The sequence below is a fragment of the Anser anser genome (genome assembly GCF_964211835.1).
Source record: "Anser anser genome assembly, chromosome: 3".
NCBI lineage: Eukaryota > Metazoa > Chordata > Aves > Anseriformes > Anatidae > Anser > Anser anser.
This window is the reverse complement of record NC_139722.1, coordinates 102,720,182-102,742,340: the sequence shown is the minus strand read 5'-3', so window position 1 is coordinate 102,742,340 and position 22,159 is coordinate 102,720,182. Positions and strand designations below refer to the sequence as shown.

The window sequence follows — 22,159 nt, the reverse complement described above, 5'->3', positions numbered from 1 at the left end:
TATTCAGCACTTGCATAGCATCTGGTTTGCAAGATGTGGCAGCCTTCAACTTCAGGCATTCCTTTCAGCATTACACTGAAGGGAAATTGACTTGATCCCCAACTTGGTCCAGATGGTAACTCAGAGTTGTCTCGCTCCTCCTTTCTACATAGTTGCCACTGTTGTACCAGAGGAGCAAGCAAACAGGCTTTCAAAGCAAGCCATCAGCACCGGAGGCGAGCTATCCAAGGAAGTTCCTAACGTCTAAATTCTCTAATAAGCACTGACAGGGGAGTTTTTGTAAATGAAAACTATTTCTTCAGTGTGTCAGATGACAGCTTTGAAGCTTCATGCAGCTGCTGGGCTGGTAGCACCAGGCAATGGATTTCCTCCGAATTCTTTTGAGTGCTGATGCTTAAAATCACAACAAAAGCCTGGATGGTTGGCTTGGGCTGGAGAGCCCGGTCCCACAGCTGGCAGAACACCGCACTGAAAACACTTTTAGGAGCAACGAAAGGAGGCAAGAAGAGCAATCCTCTGGAAGTTAATACTGAAGGAAAGATGACTCCCGTTATTAAAGCGTGTTGTGCAATGCCTCGTGACCAGCAGTCCCTTTCCTGTCTCACCAACTCAAAACAATAAAGACAAAAACCACACAATCTCTGTAGGCACATTTAACTACAAAAGGCACAGCAGCACTGAGAATCAATGCACAAAGGAAAAACAGGGGGTAAGCCATTCCCCCTGAAAACATACTATGAGAACGAGGGAGAACACCGCTAGTTTCGCCCATTTTTGCAGTGCTTGCTGTCTCCGGCAATGCTGCCATTAAAACACTGTGCAGGCCAAACAAGCCAGAGCCTTTCCTCTGGCTACTTTGCTTAAGCAATAACAAAGCAATTCATCATGTAACCAAACAAATAAAACACTTTTTTGATCCTTCAGCAGGAAAAAGCATGTGTAGATGCAGACGCACAGAGAGCCAACAATAACTGAAAGCGCTGCAGACTTAAGCCACGCTTTATGTACCCAAAAATTTACATGTGAATTATAAGGGTATCCTTGACCTTCTGCAAAATAAAGCCAACTTTTCCGTATACGTTTCTGTACAATCCAGATAATTTAGTACAGATATGCAGATTTTACAAACAGGTGCAATTTTTAGTAGTTTAATAAAGTGAGAGAAGAAATGCCAATACACGCCTCAGTCTCTACAATGTAATCCAAGTAACTTGCACTGAATTTTCATCTAGTCTGGACAGCTGTCAGAAATCCCGTCATGCAGCTCCTAAATCAGGTTTGAAATGAAACGGGAGTGATTTGGGATGGAAGCACTTTAAGGAAAGAGTTAATGAGCACAACGTGACTAATACCTAACACTGGGAGTACTCCTTCTACCATGGTGATGGAGCACTTGGGGGAGAGACAGGAGTATTATTATTAACCCACTATTACAGATGAACCAACAGAGAGAGAAAAGGGACAGAAAGAAGTACTCAAAGTTTCTTAATAACCCCAACCAACCAGAGGAACCGACAGTTCTCAAGGCTTTACAGAATTCCTTTCTCTAATCCAAGCTGGAAGTGAAACCGTCCTGGAAGTGCAGAAAAAAACTCTGTAGAGAAAGTGGCTGTATCAGTATGATTAAGGAAATCCTCTTCCTCCAGACTGGCTTCCCCACCATGATGCTGCAAATTCAACTAACCACATTCAGTCTGAGCACTTAACAGCTATACATGCTCCTGGAGCTCTTTCAGTTAGTAAATGTAACACTGACCTTAAGCAACCAAGGAATGAGAGTCACCACTCCATGAAATGCTGCAAAAATAAATCCCAATGGATGAAAAATTAAAGTCACCTACCCTGCACAATTATCAGACCCAAACATCTAATTTGGAAAACGTAGCAAGTTCCTCAAACAAGGCTAAAGGTCTTCAATATATAGGAGCTATGAAAACAGACTGTCAGAGAAACAAAGCCAATTTCCATAACTATTTACTACAGACCTACATATCTATCTATATGTATATTCCAGTACCTGTCCACTGTTTTTGAAAGATGTGTTTTCCTTTCATCCAAGCACTAAATAAGCAATTTTCAAGTAAATCATACATCACAAATACTACACGGGTTTGTTTTTTTTTGTGCTCTAAACCTCCAACAGAATATATTTACTCAATTTATTTTAATTAAATACACTAAGTTAACACTGTTTCCACACTAGCACCCGATAAAAAGAACTCCCCTGTGAATGTCACAAATATTTCTTTACATTACACCTCAGCATCAAAATGTTTTGCCTGGACTTGCTGCAGTTAACACCTTGCTGACCATAGAAATCAAAGCAGAAACACTTAAAATGCCTTTTCTTTGGTTTGTTAAGATTCAGTTTATACAAAGCTTAATCTGGAGAACACAAAGACTGCTAATTTTCCTTCACAGTCTGAATCCCCACTCCTATTTGGTGCTGTTGTGATTGAGGCCAGTTCTGTCTGCATTACCAGCAACTGCTCTGCCTCACTTCAAAATTACTAAACGTAACCTAGGGATTTCTGGATGTGGCAGCAGAGGGAAATTAAACCACTCCGGAGCCACCTTCAGAACCATCTACTGACCTCCCCTGGTCGTGGTGCAAGGATCACTGCTTGCTCTCCCCTCTCCTCTGCCAGCTGCACAGCTCTGTATCGCTTCTTTAACTTCATTGGTCTGAACAGCTCCAAGTATAACCCCAAGTCCCTCGTTTGTACGTATGCTGCTGTACCATATGCACAGCAACAACACAAAGCATTGCTGGAGTAGAAAAATAAATGACACTGGCTCAGACAGGCTTAGAATGTGGAAGTTGGCTTAAGAGAGCTATAACTGGATCTTGACTGTATCTCTTTGAAGCCTCCAATAACTAAAATTAATTTCTAGTTTTTAAATGCCATGCTCACACTGTAAATCCAAAGAGCAGAGGTAATTGAGAAAAGTAGCTTTAGACAGAAACCTCACCTCTGGTGAAAAAGCAGCATGATGTGGCAAAGAGGCAAAGAAATTACTCTAAAAGATAAGCTTTTTAAGGATCTCGTCTACCTGGACATGTAAAATTCACATTCAAATTATGTATTTCTGAAAACCAAATCCGTGAATTTCCCTGAAGGTATTTTTGGAAGATAGCATTGAAATCCTTCAAGACGACAGTCCACAACAGAACCTCCTTCATTGGTGTTACCCAAACACGTTTTGTTACACGGTACAAACTGCTGGACCCTCGATGCAAGTTACCAGTACGAGCACCAAAGCCAAATACTGATCCGGGCTAATAACTTGCAACAACTGAATCGTATGACTGCTGTTACACCTAGCAGAAACCTGCAACACCGATGTGCTCCAAAGGTCCGACCCTGACTGAGGAATGCTCTCTCACAGCAGAACACACAAGCGCTCTGTATTTCCATGTGCACGTGCAGTAAAGACAAGGTCTTAAACCCATCGTGGTGTCTGGTTTCATAACATATGCCCTTCCTTATCAAATGTCATTTGTATTGCCATGCCTGCATCTGTCTGCACAGATGTCATCCCATGTAATGAAGCATATGGCTTAAGCTGACATTGTTTGCAAACAGGAAGAGCTTTTGGCAAGCAGGATTTAACATAAAGCATTCTGCAGGCTGCCTCTCTTAACCCATCTTTGGTTGGCTCCTCTGCTCAGCTAGGACTGGTAGGCTACTTTCAGAGAGGGCAAAGAGCCAACCTAACAGATGGGCAGAAGTAAAGTCATGCCAAAGAACCAGAATGTGCATCTAATTTGATAATTAGAGGCTGAATTTCCCCTTAGAAATATTGCAGTTACAGCGCACACCAAGTTTCCAAGCTTAAGGGCAAAAGAATATGCTTCAGCCTATCCAGTTGTGGGTTAACTATGAAAACGCCAACAGAAAAAAAAAAAGCCATGAAAGAGGGTGGGGACCAACCATGGGCTCCAATCATTCAGGATCAGTATTCTTCAAGGAGAAATGAAATAGAGAGAAGGGGAAGAAAGAAACAGTAAGATTAAGCCTTTACCCTGAAATAGCTCTCCACAAGGGACACCTGAAAATCTTGGCCAAAACAGCTCTGTGGCCTTGCTGAAAATAATTTATGCTGAACAGAGATAAAAGCAAGGAACTGATGGCCACTTTACAAAGCATTAAACACAGCTTTCCTGTCCACAAGGAATAGCCAAGCCAATAGCTAGTAAAAGGCAAAGGACAGAGTGTTTACGGCTCAGTGGAAATCAAACATAAAAATGTACACACGTACTTGGAACCATCGACAATTACTGCCTTGGTTTTGATATACAGTGAGACAGAGTTGTGGCTACTGAAAAAAGTTAACAGTGCAGGAGAGAAAGCTGAGGACCCATTTGAAATTCTGCTTCTAACATTTGACAAGTTTTCATGCAATAATAGAGTGGTCCCTTAACTATTCTAAAAAGCTCTGTTAAAGCAGGCTCTTCTCCTCCCCAGGTGTCTTTTTCCCTTCCCCACCTTTCTCAAGCCACTTTCTTCAGCAGGGTGAATGCCAAGAGCCATGCAAGCCACAGTTTGGAAATAACATTGCTCTAATTCATTCTCCTCTTTCCACTCTTAAAGTGACTCTTTACAGATTTACATTCACATTGACGCTGGATGGAAATTAGTTCTCCAGCTCTCATTCACATCTTCAGAGCAGAAGAACTAGCCACAGATCTAAAATAATTTAAAAGCAATAGCTGCTACACGGCTAAAATCACATGCACTGCTTTTGAGACCTCCACTGAGACATCTTCCTCTGAACAAATTTGTCAATGAAACTTCCTTTGTTCACCTGTCAAATTCTGGCGAGCTACTTCCCGAGTATAGCATGAGACTTAATTGGGCTTTTGTTTAATTACTATCAAGACAATGATGCTCAAATGAAGAGCATAACATCGGCAACTGAGTGAAAGCAATCAATTAGGATGCCCTTGAAACTGGCTTTTAAGTGAAAGAAAGAAGCTACTCGTCCTGTGGCCACAGGCAAAAAATTAAAAATATAAATCTGTCACTTGCTAAAATAATACATGGTTCTAAGAGGCAAATAAATTAAATGACAGGAAGTGCAAAGGAGAAGCATCATTATGAAATAAGATCGAGATTTTACACCCTAGTGCAGCTGCCACAGCAGAATTAAGTTAGTGGATTAACATGAATGCTCATGACAAACTGGTGCAAACTCTCCTGTTTAACTCTGCCACAGGTGTCATATTCAGAAAGAGCCTAAATGATTTAATAAATGAATCAATGACTTCACACAGAAAGAAATAGAAGTCATGGAAAATTTCAGGTAATAATTAGTTTCTGGATTCGCGGCATTCTATCTGGCATCCCAAAAAAATGGAATATGAAAAAAAAGAAAAATCTGAAGACTAGGTCCTGAAAACTCCCAAGCTCAGTACTATATTTAAATATTAAAAACACAGAAGGAGCTAATACACGTTAGATAGCGGTAACACACGAGTTGATGTGAAATCCTTAGAGAAACGTCAACTGGCAAGGCAGCAGCTGCATTTGCCAAACCAAACAACTTTAACCAGGGGGGTAAAACCTAAATACAAGCCTAAGGACCTCCACATTCACATGTTACTTCACTCTTTACTTACACCGAGAGCTGCAAATTCACCAACGTTATAGGCAAATACACACCCTGACAAGCAACTAGCATCTATTATTAGAAATGGCCTTACAGACATACAGAGGTCCATTAGAAATCAAGATCATCTCATCTCCAAAGTTATCCTGGAAAGAAAAAGAATGTATTTGGAACATACCTGAAGAATGGACCCAGAGTCTGCCACAGCATCAAAGGAAACCCTTGCCAAAGCATCAAGAAAAGCCCTTTACTAACAGCACTTTTAGACAGAAAATGAGACTTACCCATAAGGGACAGGCAAACGGCTGAGCAGAATACACACCAATGACAAAATGTCTGCCCGTGGTCTAAAGAAAGCGAAACATCCCAGAGGAGATCCCACCACACTATTATGAAAAGCCCACTCTGCTTTTTGCTTTAAAGCCTCCTTTTGCTTTGATAAGTAAGCAACTGCATCTGAAATCCAGCACAGTTATACTCAGTGTCCAGAGTTTGCAAGCTTAACAGTATGAGATTATGCTAAAACGTATATATTTCAAGATTAGAAGAGTTCAGCCAGCTTCTTATTTTGTTCCTCACCTGCAGGGAGATGCTAAAAGATGAAAATATGGAACCAAAAAATTCTCACCTTTTGAAGTCAGGTTTGCTGCTTTCAAAGTAACTAACAAAAATCTCCTACTTGTTTTATTAACAGAAGCCAGAAGGTCTCCAAAGTGCCACCCTAGATTTGAGCCAAACATGACACCATGCACGTCAGATACTTATTTTTTCAGCCAAAGTTCACAGACAAAGGGTTATCAATCAAACAAAAGCACTTTCCCCACAAAATGCCAAGAAAAGTAACAGAGTGGCTGCTTAGAGCAAGTAAACAACACAGTTCACACGATTTGTATTGTCGAACCAGAGCTATCACACAGGTGAGTTTATCCTTCTTCCCGATAAGCAGACATCTAACAAACTGAAAACAAACCACCAAAATAACCACACCTTGATACAATATGTTGAGGACCTGCTCTCTTTTGCCTCCTGAGAACTGAAGTCATCAGGCTCTGGCACAGTGAAGGACGTTGCTCTTGCAACACATACACCACACATAAAAAAAATAATTTAGAAGTAGCACTTCACAGAGCAGGAATAAAAAGCTATACAGCTAAACAGGCCGTCTAGCTTTTTGCACAAATTATCAAAGAGCACTAGTTCTAGACAGAAGTCGTATTATTTTTCTCAGCCTGCATGTTATTACAATAGCACATGCCACTAAACAAAAAATCTGAGAAAGCATCAGTTAGGAAGTTATTTTAGAGAGAGTAAAGAAGGTGGAGAGGAAAAAAAAACTCAACCTGAAAATATATAATTAAAGTGAAACCTTCATTACAGAAATATTATACCGGTGCCTTCTGAAAGAGATTGTAAAAATAATGGAAAAAACCCAGTGAGACAGGAAGCTTAAACACAGCTAATCTAATGATGCCTTTCATAACACAGGAAGCAAGCACACTACCAAAGAGATGACAAAACCAGAGATTATTTGAGGTGTTTACTTATTCCCAGACCTAGCTAAAAAGCATGCAAAAGGAACTCATGTTAAGCACATCAATCTAACTGCTCAAGCTTTTTGTTTTAAATCCTAGCAATTGACTTTGTAAGTAATGAACCTCTAGGTTTAATGTAACAGCGCTTGACTTTACAACAAGCGCCAAGAGTTACTGACTTGCTTTCATGTGCTCACCTTTGGAAATGCAATTTCCTCTTATAACTGGATATCCTGATCCTGCAGACCTCTGCTCATGCCAATGTTCTGGTTTGGTCAGCCGGGCTGCTGGTCGTGCTGGCAGCAGTGGGGCCAATAAGCACCGGTCAGAGGCTTTGGGATGCCATGCTCACCAGCTGGGCTTCCTGCTTGGGGCTTATCATGATGCCACCTACCCAGACGTGTCAGAAGTATGAGGTACTAAATACATTTACTACAGTCTTGAATAACTGAATTGCAGTTTTCCCCTCTCCTAGAATATAACATAAGGATGAGATGCGTACTGCACTGCCAGTATGTGCATACACAACTGTAATGCTTTGCCTTCCATACATAAAAAGGAGTCTGGATTGCACTGGCTTCTCTTGCATAAGACTCTGAGCCACTTTTATCTAATTATGCCACTCCACAACTATCTCCAGGAAAAGATCTGAATTTAAACTAACCAAGTCTCAGTAACTATGCCTTATGGCCTACCTGGTGAGAGGAAATAAAACACAGTTATCATCACGATCCTGGCAGGACAAGGAGAGAACAATCAGTGTTCAATCCTACCAGACACAGCAATCGGGCGTCCTTTTGTTTTTAATTTCCTTTGACCTTACAGTTTGTCCTTGTAAAGTTCTCGCTGTTGGCAAGCTAACGCATCTATGTTTAAATAAACTCAGTACACAAACTGCTTCCACGTACTTGATAATGTCTTCTGTGCACACTTCCACCGGCTTCTCAGAGCTACCACTCACTGCCATGGTCCTTCCGTCAAGAAGGGATGGAAGTACACCAACTACTGAAAATATAACACGGGAGACTTAACACACATCCTCCAAAGAAAATACTTGCAGACAAATACCGCAGTTGATTTCAACTTTTGAAATTCTCCAACATACAGAGCGACCATGTCATGCACTCATTTTTAACTCCTCATACACCAAAACTGCAGAAAGAGAGTTTAGATAGTTTATGGACAAGTCGAGGCATCGCTTTTCCAATGCCAAATGCAACAACAGGTATGGAGATAGGCAGCACACGATGCAATCACACATGGCCTGCAATAAACCCGAACACATTTGGGAAGCTACAGATTAATGGTTTTCACTGGCTGACAGAACTACAGTTTCTGAGTCATGTTATAAATCTTCCTGTATTTCCCTACCGTGATGGGGTAAGAGATATTGTGTTTAAAACAAAATAAAACAAAAAAGCTTCAATCTCTCTTCAATCTCTTTTCCTAACAGGTGAAGGTTTGCTACATAAAGACTTCAAACATCAGCCCTTGATGACATTATTCAGAACAGATGCTTTGCTGTTTGGCGCTTTGCACAGTCCCTTACACTGCAGTGGGCACTTGACATCCAGCACTGTCGGTTTGTTAGGCTGGTCAAATTCCTTTAGCTTTGACCTCTGCACACGAAGATAGCCATGCATGCCAGCAAAATAACGTAGTTATCCAAGGGCAGGGTGCTGCACCTGGGTCAGGGCAATCCCAGCCATGAGCACAGGCTGGGAGAAGAACTCATTGAGAGCATTCTGTGACTCTATGATCACAAAGCCACAGCACTGTACATTTTTTCTCACAGACTTAAATCTTTCAAATGCTCCAGTGGACAGTCTAGCATTATTTTAAGATTGTCCCCACAGCAAAGTACTTAGTATTCTTGAGAAATTAATATAATAAATCATATGGCTCACTATCAGGAAGTTTTTCCTGGTAAACAGTCTAGATTATGTCTTAATCTCATACGATCATTCTATTACCAAAGAAGAGTCTTTTTCAACACTGAAGCTTTAAATATTATTTTATTTTAATTCCCCTATTTTAACTTCTCTTAAAGGCACTCAACAAAATTAACACACGTTACATTCTCAAAACTGTGGCCACAGCGCTCTCAGGCTGTGGTGAGCAGCCTTTTCAAGACAACCATCCCCCACCCCATTTTTCCATTCTAAGAAACTACCTGAATAATTGAGGGTTTCCTTTGCTGTCACTGTCACAGCCTTCCTTGCTCTGTTTGACTGAAACATACAACATGAAGAGACTAGGAAGTATATTTGTTCTGCTTCCATCCAAGGCTAAAAAAAACCACATCATAAGTCAACACTAATGTAAGCATAAAGAAAGCAAAATTCAGAGGAATTTAACAGTGGACAGTGTTTTCTGAAGTAAGCTGAATACCCCGTTCATATAACAATTTATTTGCATGGAACTTACTGTATGAAGTAAGCTCAGGCAAGCTCAGAGTCTTGCCACTCACGAATATTTCAATGTAGTACTCTGGAGGGGGTGGAAAGAAGTGCAAAATTTCGCAGCACCATGCAGAGAGTTAGCAGTACTTGTCAACTACACTAAACACATAAGGCTAACATGAAAGTACAGCTCCATATGAACAAACTTGTATTGTAACACTAGGTGTAAATACTTAAGTAGGAAAGAAACCTTACATAGCATCAACAGAAGCTGACACTGCTGACTTAACGTAGTGAAATGCCTGTTTCCTAAGCATACCCAGCCCTTTTTAGACGTTTTGACAGATTGATTAGTACATGGGTAACAAGCTTCATACCTAAGTCAGGTTCTAGGAAAACTGTAAGAATATATCGATCTCTTTGTATAAACCCATTTGTGCATCAGAAGAAATAACTGGGACATCATTAGGCAAGGTTTCACGTCTTCTGAGAGCAAACCCTACCCAGACCAACCATTTACCCTTTCAGCGGTGAAGAGCTGCACACAAACATCCCCTACAAAAGCAAGGAGTTGTTCCATGAGCAATGGTTTTAGGCTGCTACACCAGCAACAGAGACCAAGAAGCAAGACCAAGAAGCGCAAAACTTGCATATCACAGGTAGAGAGGCTCTCCTGCTCCAAGCTGCTACGTTCTCCTTTGAGGCACCTCCTGCCTTTCTGGCCCCAGGGAAATGCTCATCACTTCAGAAGGTCAGGTTCTGTGGTGCAATCAGTAATTCTCTTTTTAAAAAAAACAGTCTCCTAATTATCGAGTTTTAAATTTGCAGGAAATGTGTATTCCTAAATCTGCTGATTTAAATGCCCATTTATGACAATTTACCGATGAAATACAGAAACAAGGTAAAAATCTAAGAAATGAACCAGCTACAGAGGATGGCAAGCTATGACCAAGGAAACCAAAATCCTGAGATATGTACTGGCTCCCCCAACACACCATTTGTCTATTGAAGCACACCATTTTTTCTCCTCTTCAGGTAATAATTCAAGGCACATATTATGCCTTTTGCCATTTGTAACACTCCTGGCATATTCTATAACGCAGGAAGAAATTTTAAAATGTTAATTCTTAGTTGAAATCTAACTCTTCGTATACAGTATTGTATACAAACACTTTTCTCTAGATAACATCAAGTGGTACGAAACATTAAAACACATTAAAAAACTAAGATATGTACCAGACAAAGTTGACTTTGCACATGAAATGGTAGTTTTTATTTTCTGCTTGTCAGAAAGAAAGGTAATTTACAAAAAAGAGAAACCACTTGCAATGAACATATGTAATACGTGGGTGCTGAATGCTAACCTGTCTCAACAATGCTATCCTGCAATACTTCAGTTCTTTTTCTTTTTTTTTTTTTTTCTCTCCAGTTCGTAAATTTCAAACTATGCACAAATGCATTTTAGGGCACCAAGCTACCCAGGGAAACATGGACACAGGGAAGAAAACTTGCAAGACAACTCTGTCACTGCTCTTCTCTGTTCTCAGAAAGAACCACAACAAAGTGGGAAGCAGCAGCACATAAGTATCAATACTGTGATTTAGCCTTCTCTGCTATCACAGATTCCCACAACAGTCTTGGCAAAGTTGCAAGGAATCACAGGACCTACACTCAAATATGTCTACACGAGACGTTTATTTTGTAAGCAGAAACTTGCCCTGTCTACTCTCCAGTTTAAAACTACCAGAGCTCTGAAGCTCTGCTAATATTTCTGTCTACCAGCAAAAGACTGCATCAGCCATCCCCTTAAGTTAGCAGCCAACTTCTTTCCTGGTAAAGTGACCAAAGCATTTTTCTAAACAGACTGAATCTTCACAACACTATGCAGAATACAGACAGACATCCATCCAACCTTGTAGCTCTAACTCCCTTTAAAGTATGCCACCCGAGAAAGAAAGAATAATAATAATAATGGTTACTATCATTTCAGATGCCCACTTTCCAGGACCTTTGAAATAAACTCTTATCAGCTGCTCATCTGAATTCTTCCTCCTGTGGCAGTTCTGCTCAAACCAAGCATTTTGGAAAACTCTGAAGGGAGAATGCAGATTTTCTCAGAAATCTCTCTTTTATAAATTTGGGGCAGGACTTTCAAGGCCTGCTCCCACTGAAGGCATCAGAAAATTTGCTGAACTTCAACATATGACAAGTTAGGCCAGTGAATGTATTACTCTTCTTTCTTCTCTCCCTCCATCCTGGTGAACAACAGGCCCAAAGGTTTGTGTAGAAATTCCTTTACACATTGCCACACCTTTAAAGGATCTGAGGGAAGCGCTGCATATCGCATATGCAGAAATTGCGGGGTTTCCACTATAAGTGGGATACAGTTTTGCACCAAAAGAATAAATGAAAGCACTGAGGGAAGGAGTCCTGATGAAAATGCCATGTAGTGGTATATGTCAAACACGGGATGAGGCTCCTGTGAGTTGAATCTCTGATGGGCAAAGCCCCCTGATTTTTCCCAGGCTTGTCCAAAAACCTAGCTCAATTATCATCATCAATAAAAAACTAAAGGCATTTTATCTACAAGGTAGTGAATGCCTCCTCTCAAAAGAGGGAGTTCCATGATAAGAGCTAATCTAAAAAACCCGAGGAATGCAAACTATTTTCTCAGTTGTAAAAACACGACAGAATTGCACAAACGCAAGTTAAAGCAACTACTGGTAACCTCACACTTCTCCTACATGGCCAACTGAGCCTGGGTGAAGGCCCGACCAGTGTCCACTGGGTAGCTACGCCTTGAACTGATGGAGTCCCAAAGGAAGACATCACTTTCTTGTACCTTCACAAGCTATTTCCATTCGCCTTGTTTTCCAGGTTCAGAAAGGCAGCACGAGGCCATCATCAAAGCAGCTTGGGCCATTTCAATGGGGAAGTCAGAAAATCAGTTCATAATATTTTGTAGAGAGCTGCCAGACAGCCAGCAAGGCAGCTCATTCTGGTTGGTCAGGTCACCTAAAAGTTGCAGAAAACCATGGGTTTTATCCTTCAAGTTACAGTGTAGTTTTCTGAAATTTCTGTAGACAAAACTTACCCGTGTTACACCACACAGACACTAATCTGCCTGCATGAGTGTTGATTTTTAGATGGGTCACACTGCCTGTTACTAAATTTTTTCCCACTTTCTCTTCTGCAAGAGTAATATTTGCAGCCTATAGATGTGCAAGAATTCCATGGCAGTCAGTACACTACCATTTGACAATAGTTTCTTTGAAAGACCCGCTCACTGAGTTACACAAGACCTAGCTACCTTCCAAAACTGGTCCCAGTGTTTGTCACAGTCAGACAGATGACTATCGTTCAGTTGAAGAATTTAGAAATATTTGCAATAAGTACACAAATTAGAAAGTCTTCTTTGTCCATTAAAGCACATACTAGAAATCGCTGATCATCATATAACTGAATTGACTAGTAACTAATACCAGTGCTCCTCAAATGAAGCCTGACTGCCTTTTCTGTTCTTCCCTAAAACAGCCCCAGCCACAGCAGAGCATGCCTCAACTCATTAAAACATCACCATGCTTCATTTCTGTGACAGATTTTAAGTCCCAAACAAACTTTCTGTGAAGCCTGATCATATACAAAAGCACAGTATTTCAATTCCACCTGCACTGCCATTAACTAGAACCACCACAGTGGAGCACAGAAATCCTTACGGTGGGCCAGATCACCAGCCCACTACCCTGTTCCTAGCAGCAGCTTACCCTACGTCTCCAGAAGACATAAGAAACATCACACGAGACACTTGTAGCATGATCTGTCCTAAGGGAAATTTCTTAATCCCTGTCAGATAATGGTTGATTTATGCCCTGGAGCACCACAGTTAACATCCCTTCAGCTGTAGCTGTAGCTGTTCCTCCCATCCCTACAAACAGTTCATTTTTCTTTTTTAGTCCTACTAGGCTGTTGGTTTATATGTTCTCCTTCAACAATAAGTATTACCATTATTTGTATTAAAAAAATAATGATTTACCTGTATTATATATGCTGCCTTTCAAACTCCACCCTATACCTAGTCAATGCACTGTACCAAAGGGTAATTATCACTTATTAATATCAAATATTTATTTTGCACATATATATCCTACCTCCTCTATGTGATACCATTGACACAAAGCTACACTCATATTTTCAGTTCAACTTCATATGAATATTTTTCAATCTCTTTTCTTTGATAGGAGATCATGAATTCAGTATTCCAGCTGAATTTGAACACTGGTTTAATAATCTCCTTTGCGTTATTAACACAGCATTTCACAACAACTGCGGTCGTTTTTTTCTGCCTAATGCTAAGCATTAAGAAGGTGCACAGGTTCAAATAAAATACTGTTGAAGTCTTTCTCCCCACCTTAATATATAGTTAATTTACAATCCAGTAACATGAACAAGTAACTTGATTATTACCTCCAACATGCATATTCTTGAATTTATCAACATCATCTGCTGTGCTTCCCTTTTACCCAGCTTTCTTGGATTCCCTTTCCAGTCTTCTTCAATCTTGCCTAATCCAAATACTTTTGCATCATTAGCAAGTTTTGGCACACCATCATTCATCTAGTTTATTAGATCACCAACATACACGTTCACCACCCTCTTTTCAGAGAGTTGTTTCTACATCACATGGTAATTTAAGGTTTACTGACAAAAAAAAAAAAAGAAAAGGTATTCTTAGTCATAAAGGAGATCATTTCAGCTAGGTACCGGTGAAATAAACAGGAAAAGTACATTCTTTGAGAACTAGGAAGCAGAGTTGCAACTTCAAAAAGTCTTGCATGGTGTTGAGCAAAGCTTGGTATCTAAACTCCTTACATTAGCAAAACACAAGAATGCCCCACACTACAAAACATCACATTGGGGTTGTAAGACAGTGTTTTCTCCTGGATATCACCCCTTCAACATTCCACACATCTTCTCCCTCAAGAAAAATCCTTTGTTTAGAAATCCTTCTCAGTATCAGTTAAATTCATGCTTAATTAATACTAAGTTTGTAGTCTCTTAGGTTGTATCTTCCTAGTTTTTTTGAGAAGCTGTTCATTTATAGTTGATTATAACATGTACAACTGCTTGTTATGAAAGCAATGATAGCAGAAAACATATTTTAAAACAAATATACATGCTTCTTTCACATACTTTGTGCTGCATCATAGTCTTGCACCCTTAATTCCAGGTGGCTCTTCTAGCATTGATTAAGTCTGACCTTGAGAAACGCTTTGAAGAGCGTTCTTGAAGCCTTATTTACTTTCCTCTGCATCTAAAGCCAAAAATACCAATCAATATTGCTCAGAAGACACTGCATTTGCATAGTCACATTACTTTCATTTGACCACCATCTCATTTTGGTAGTTCCCTAAGACTAGGCTAAATTCCATGATGGTATGCACTGAAAGTTGAAGATAAATTAAGTGCTCCTAATCCTTGATCCCTCACACAAAGCCATCCTCGAACTCACAAAATGTTTTTAAAATGTTCAATTATATGTTAGCAAATAAAAAACAGCAACAGATTTAGTGGCAATCATACTAATCAATTCAAAAGAAAAATTTCTCAACCATGCTGCCTTAAAAGTATTGTTTTTATTGATTCCTTTATTTCTTACATACCAAAGCACAAGCTATGAATAAGCAGATTAAAATTACCTAAAGGTTTACATAAACCTTTAGAGGTACAAGCAGAAGAAAAGGATGATGGGTATAGGCTTAACAAGGAAAGCCCAATCTGATTTTTATGTAAAAATTAATAATTTCAATAACCATTTTGACAAGTTCTTCTTATTTATGAAAAGCTGTACCTTGTTACATCTTTTGGCTTTAAAAATTTCAACAAGCACCAATGTTGTGTTCTGGTTGCTTATCATTACAAAACCATTGGATGGGTTCACAGAAGAATAAGTAAGTTCTCTGTGAAGAATGGGCTGTCAAACCAAATGCCACCAAGAGACAGGAAAGAAAAAAAAAAAAGAAAACAAGCATCCTGATAATGTGCACAAACCAAAAGTAAAGATGTATTATAAACCTGTCTAAATCAACTTCCACTATTTCATGAAAGGGATGAAGACTGAGTCAACAAAAGTCCCATCAAGCACCTAACATCAACTTTCCAACACTTGAACATTCAACTCAGTCCTTTCAGACTCCAGAGTCCTCCCCACTCCTCTTGCCAAAAGAAAGAGGACAGGGGAAGAGCTCCTGCTCCAAGGCCTATTCCAACATCTGTGAGGAGCCTCATCCCAGCAGAGCATGCGAGATGTCATCTCGTACATCACCTCGTCAGCTGCAAGCTCACTGCACACAAACCAGAAGGGTGTGCAGGAGCCCTGAGCAGAAGCTGGGCACCCTGCAGGACAGACTGCACTCGCTTTTCAGACAAAATTTCAGAGGATTTTGTGCAGATTCCTCGCAGGAGGAGCAACATCTACAGTGGCACAGCGTGTTACCAATCTGCTCTTCTGGAATTCCACAGAGGACAACAGGCCAAGGCGCGCTGCGCTCATGGTGGACTTGGACATGAAAAAGACTTTTACGGCACCTGCTCTGCATAAAAATTAAGCCTTTATCAAAGTCTCCTTGTAATTGAGCTGGATACACATACACAAATATATGACATACTAAATATTATAGCCTAGCTCCTGCAAAGACTTGCATACATGTTTATCATTACATATATAAAAGAAATTCCACAGTTTCAAAAGCTGTATTTGTGAAGATGAATTTAAGCACATGGGTGAGTCTTTGCAGGACTAAGACCTATAAACCACTGAGCAGCAACATCTCCTGAGAACTCAGCACGATTTGCACATCACCAGCAGTTTATAACCCCCCCTCAGCTGACTAACCCTTGGCACAGGGAAGGACTTGCTTCCAGCTGAGGAGCCGCTGTTAAAGTTCACTTCTCGCACCGCACATGCCTATGCTAAAATCAAATCCGAATTAAAATGAGCTACTTGACTAACATTTAATCAAACACAGCCTCATTGGATACGAGAGGAAAGAGAATGATGAGCAGGCCCTTTGACTGCAGTGGTACCAAGCAAACAGAGAAAAAGCAAACAGCACAGTTACCAGAAGTATGTAGGTAACTTTTTTTTTCTTTTTAATAATAAATACTTTATTCAAGATTGGAGGAGCCACCGGTGGCCAAGACAATTTTCTAAGCGTGCAAGAGCAGATTTATTTCATAGAAAGCCATTCCGTGCCTACGCTGTGATAACTGACTCACAGGCTTCTGCTGGACAAGAATGACCAGGAGAGCAGTCAGGCATTAGTGTTAACACTGATTGCTAATTAACCCCCACGAACAACACTGCTCCTATTACAGAAGCATATAAAAGGCCTGCTTAAAACTGTTTGTCCAAAGCAGACACAAAACCTCAATTTGCTCACAGATCAGCCCCGCAGCCCTCCCCCTGGCCTCGGTCTGCACCACTGCATCCTCCGAGACCGCACGCTGCCAGTCCTGCTTTCAAGCTTGTCATACATGAATGCCACGGTGGAAAGGCTCTGCCAGAGATTTTGGGGACCGCCTGTTAGCTGGCGGGCCGTTCTTTGAGCCCTGAGTTTCGCAGAGCTCCCAACTTTTGTATCACGACCCATTAGATACACACAAGTGCCCTCTGCCTGTAAGCAGCTCTGGCACAGCCTCCCGAAGAAACCAAGAGGAGTTGAAGAAAGCCCTGCCAACAGCAGAACGGGGCCTACAGCTTACTTACATTCCTGTAACATCAACACACGCTTTATGCTGTGCCCCGTAATGAGGGCTGGATGTCAGACACGGACCCCCAAGGGGAAGCACGAGGGCTGTGTCACCTGCGTGCCACGACACCCCTGGACGGACGAGTGGCCCCATCAGGGCCGTCTCCCCCAAGAAAAACCCCTCGTGATACAGAGGTTGGCAGGCGGCAGCCTCTGATAGGGGGGAACCATTTTAGAGGCATATTCCCCAAACTCCGAGGGGCTTCACCACCTAACAGCATTTCTAGAATAACCCAAGCCAGCAGTGATTATCTACAGAGAGTTTTAGCGGGGGAAAAAAAAATAAAGAAGCAGCTTCAGGTAGAAGTATGCCTTCCAACTACGGCACCAGGCTAGGTGCCAAAACCCCCAGAAAACTTTCTGGGCGACAGCACGTTGAACCGCAGCCCTGCCGGCCGCCGCTTGCTCGCACCCCGCTGCGGGCACAGCCGGCTGGAGGGACGGATGCTCGCCACGGCGGCCGGACACAAAAAAAAAGGGGGGGCTGAAAGCGCCCGGACCGTGCTCCGGGACCCCCCGAGCAACAAAGGCCGCGGCGGGGCGGCGAGGGGGGAGCGGCGGGCACAGCGCACCGCCGGGCGCCCCCCGGCCGAGCCCGGCTGCGTTGGTCGCTGCCCCCCGAGCCCTGCCGCCGAGCCGGGCCGCTCCCGAGGCGGTGCTGAGCCCCGAGCCCTCGGCTCCTTACCTGCTGGGCGGCTCCGGCAATGCGGCTGCGGGCGGGGAGCAGCGGCGGGGCCGCTCCCCGGGGCGCTGGGGAGGGAGAGCCGCTCCCGCCGCCCCGGCCCGGCCACGGCGGGGAACTTCGGCGGGGCGGCGGCGCCCGGAGCTCCTGCTGCCGCCCGCGGGGTGCGGGACGGAGGGAGGCGGGCAGGGAGGCAGGGAAGGAGGCAGGGAAGGAGGGAAGGAGGCAGGCGGCAGGGCGGGGACGGGCGGCCCGCGGGGGCGAGCCGGAGGCGGCGGGGCCGGGGCCGGGGCCGGGGCCGGGGCGGCGCGGTGCGGGGAGTCACGGCGCAGGAATGCCAGGAATGTGGGGCGGCCGCTGAGACGTCGGGGACACGACTTGGGATTTCTTTTTTTTTAAAAAAAAATACTCTCCCCCCCCCCTCCCTTTAGGAAAGAGGAGGGCTGAAGCCCCCCCGGAGGAGGGAAGAGGAGGGAGGAAGAGGAGGGCGCACGCCGCTGCCAATGGAGGCGGCTGCCCCGAGCAGCCCTCCCCGGGCGCGGACAGCGCTGAGGGTTTGGGGCCGGCCCGCGCCGCCTCCCCGCCCCTTCTCCGCCTCCCCGGGCCGGCAGGGACCGGCCGGGACGGGCTCTCGAAGCTCCTGTGCCCCCCCGGGCAGCTGGCTGCCCATCTCCGGCAGCCTCGCCTTGGGCACACGGCGGCTGCTCCCCGCCGAGCCTCCCCTCGCCTGTGGCTCCCCGCAGGGCAGGGAGAGGGCTGCGGGAGAGGGGCCGCTGTGGGGTCATCGTGCCGTGCTGGCGAGCGGGGTGGGTAAAACACGGTGGTGTTTTGAAGCAGGAAGGGTGCCCGGTGCTTGGCAGACACGGGCATGGCCTCCCGGAGTGGGCATCGCCTACCCAAAGCGGGTATGGCCTCCTGACACAGGCACGGCCTCCCAACGTGATCAAGAGTTCCCAACACGGTGAAGGCTTCCCAACGCCTGCTTCGAGAGAGCGCGCCAAGGGGCAGAGCACACGGGGCTCGGGAAGCAAGCAGCGCCCTCACGAAGGTTGGGGCTACCTGGAGGCGTTGAATGGAGTGCAGTGGGCTTGAGCAGTGTGATTATTGGAAACGATGCGCACACGCTCTTGCTTGTCATCGCTGGTGGCCAATTTGCAATTATTTTTGTGTTACATTACATTTACGTAAAATTATTCATGTACCTGAAAGCGTATAGGAATACTGTTACCAGCAGGCACCTGTAGAAGTGTCAAATGGAGGCACGCTAAAACTGTGACGACAGAACTTGAAAACTTTTACAAATGTGAAATCTATGAAAAATAGCGATAAATGAGGAGTGATGCTCCCTCTGAGTTGCTGTGTATTTCTGCTACTCGTACACATAAGCAATATGTGAGCAGATTCATTGGAGTCCGGCTCACTCAGATTAATAATGGTAAGAGGATCAGGAGCTGAAAGAGGGAGAAATAGCACAGATTCTTGATTTTGATAGATAAGTAATTGTATTTAAATACCGTATGTGGAATCACAGGCCTATGCCTTACCTCTGGCATAATATTATTATAATTACATTTTGCAAGGAAAGTCCTTTTCATCTAAGACTCTCAAACATTTTACAAACACCACACCTTAATGAAGTAAGTAATTATCCCCATTTTACGTATGGCTACACTGAGGCACTGAGAAGTGACACCATTTAAGATTTCAGCTTGAATTATACTTGACCACATATAGATACAGAACTATGAGTAGCAATCTGGAAGCAACATCAGGTGTCAGAATGAGACGATAAGATGGAGCATAGAGCTGCTGTGCTCTGAATTTTTTGCGGTTCAACTTTGTGCCAGTAAACGGCTTCTTCCTAGTGAGTGGAAGGTTGCATGAGAGGGTAGCATGCTTCAAAACTAAGGCTGAACTTGTTAGGCTCCTTTCAGGCTTTCCCCACACTGTGGGAGGTATAAAGTCTTTGTTTTTTAAGACAGTAAAGATTGACTTTTGCAGCTATGCCTCAACGTGGTGTGCTGGCTGCCTGAAGTCTTCCAGCTGAACTTGTGGTTTAGCAGCCAGTCACCTTTACTTTCACAGGTCTCCCTGCATTTGAAGAAAACTTATTCGGTTACCTTCACTGTAAATAATGTTAGAAGAAGCATAAACATCCTGACAGGTGAAAGTTCTGGAGAGGAGATTTTATGTATCAGCTATCAGCAGCGCAGTTCCCTAGAATAAATAAAAACAGCCAAAATAAATACACATTATTTGTCAGCAAGAGCTTTTACTAAAGGGTCAGCTCAACAGACTCTGCAAAATGAAATGTGTTTCAAAGTTAGCAACCAAGAGAAGCTTCTGAAACTCGGAATACTGAGGACAATTACTTTTTTCATGAGAGTACTTAACACAATGATTAATGTCTATATGAAACTCTCAGACTGTAGCAGTAGGTGCTTTAGAAATACAGAATTTCACAGACGTCATAGTCAGTTACTGCATAGAATCTTCTGTAAGGAAGTTTATTGTGTTGGTGCTACTGTCCCTTTCCAGGACTGTTGATACCTTGAACCTTTAAGTATATCTTTGTTTTCCAAGAGCTGCTAGGAAAATATGACTCTGGTTAAAACAGAGTGGCTTCATAAAATACGAAAACTTATTTAGGTGTTTCTCATGCTGCTTCAGGAACGTCATGTTAAAATGATACAAATGATTCAACCGGTTCCAAACCTCTATGCTTGTTCAAATTTGTCGAGAAAACTGACAGGTTAATCTTCTATCAGTCATCTGTAGGCTGGATTATGTATTGTCTTCTTATGCCACTAGGGGATCATGTTACATCATTATTATTATGATTATTATTTGCTGAAAAGGTGACAATTCTAAATAATATTTAGAGACTATTGACTTACTATAATGATTTATGGAATTTACCTCCAAAACATTACCTCTGCCCTGGTGTAAGTTAATTTTTGTATTGGTTCCTCCTACAACTTCATAGGGATTATTATACTAAGGTGCTCTATGGAATGGTAGAGTAGATGGGGAAAAAAATATTGACACAGTACTGCACCTCAGCTACATTAGCTACTAGTCTTCTGTGAGATCTTGGGCATGTAGCAGCACATCCCTGTACCATAGTTTTCTTCTCTGAAAATTGAGCTAATGATAGTGATCTTAAGAAAGTGCGTTTTGATTTGCAGATGAAAGCACTCTATAGGAGATAGACATTACTTAAAAAAAAAAAAAAGTCCAAATAATGGATTTGACAGGCTTGAATGTTGTCTCAAAACCCTTCTGAAAATTCTTAGCCCAGCACCATTCAGCTTGACCAAATGGTTAACTATCAGCAGAGAAAATTTGATTTTATGTGGGTCAAAATACAGTAGACTTTTATAACGTCGGTGTTATCTGAAGAGTCATGTGCAATTCAATTTGAAGTGTCTTAGCACCTTGCTAGCAAGACCTGTATTAAACATATTTTGAATGTGTTTAAACTGAGGCTAGAGCAATTCTTGAGTCTTGTTATAACATGGAAAAATCTCAGTCCTTGTTGGTTGGTGAAACCATGTCATAACCTGTTTTGTATAAAACTGTCTTTAAACTGTGCTTAAGCAACAGCTGGTGGTTTCTCCTGTGAACAGTAGATGATGTTTAATTAGCCCTACAGTCATCTACATTACAATCAAATCAAAGAATGCAGTTGCAACACATTCCCAATTTGTATTGTAAATGTGACCCTAACTGTGTTCCTAAAATCTCTGTCATGTGCAACAAACAGCTGGGTACACTGACCTGATTGTAACATAAGCAGACACTTAGTGCACGAGTATAAATTCCCATTCCTAAAATCATATTTGTTCTTTTATAAACTGATACTTTTAATGTTTGAAGCTTACCTCAAGGAAAAAAAAAGTTTACTTCTCTAGTATTCTCTGCTCTCATTAATTATTCCATTTAATAGAGCTTCTCAAAGTCATCTCTTAGAAAAGGAATTTGGATTACGCAATCTTGGAAAACAAACCTGTTGCCACCAAGCATGAGCTAACATGTTGTAGTACTCTACAGCTTATCACAAGCAAGCCAGCACCCAGTTTTGTAGACCAGAAAAAGTCTTGGTTGATTATCTGTGCAAAT

General features: G+C 42.5%; 1 protein-coding gene across 2 annotated transcripts in view; it reads right to left on the bottom strand.

Moving 5' to 3' along the window:
- PTPN14 (protein tyrosine phosphatase non-receptor type 14) overlaps positions 1-18,467 on the bottom strand; it is a 116,436-nt gene extending 97,969 nt beyond the window's left edge. The window contains exons 1-2 of one of the 2 annotated variants that reach the window (XM_083831996.1): positions 18,041-18,467; positions 8,054-8,150 (exon numbers count right to left, since the gene is read on the bottom strand). The gene's annotated coding sequence lies outside the window, so the exon portion shown is untranslated. The remainder of the gene's footprint in view (positions 1-8,053; positions 8,151-18,040) is intronic. The other variant, XM_083831995.1, reaches the window with a different exon arrangement.
- Positions 18,468-22,159: the final 3,692 nt, after the last annotated feature.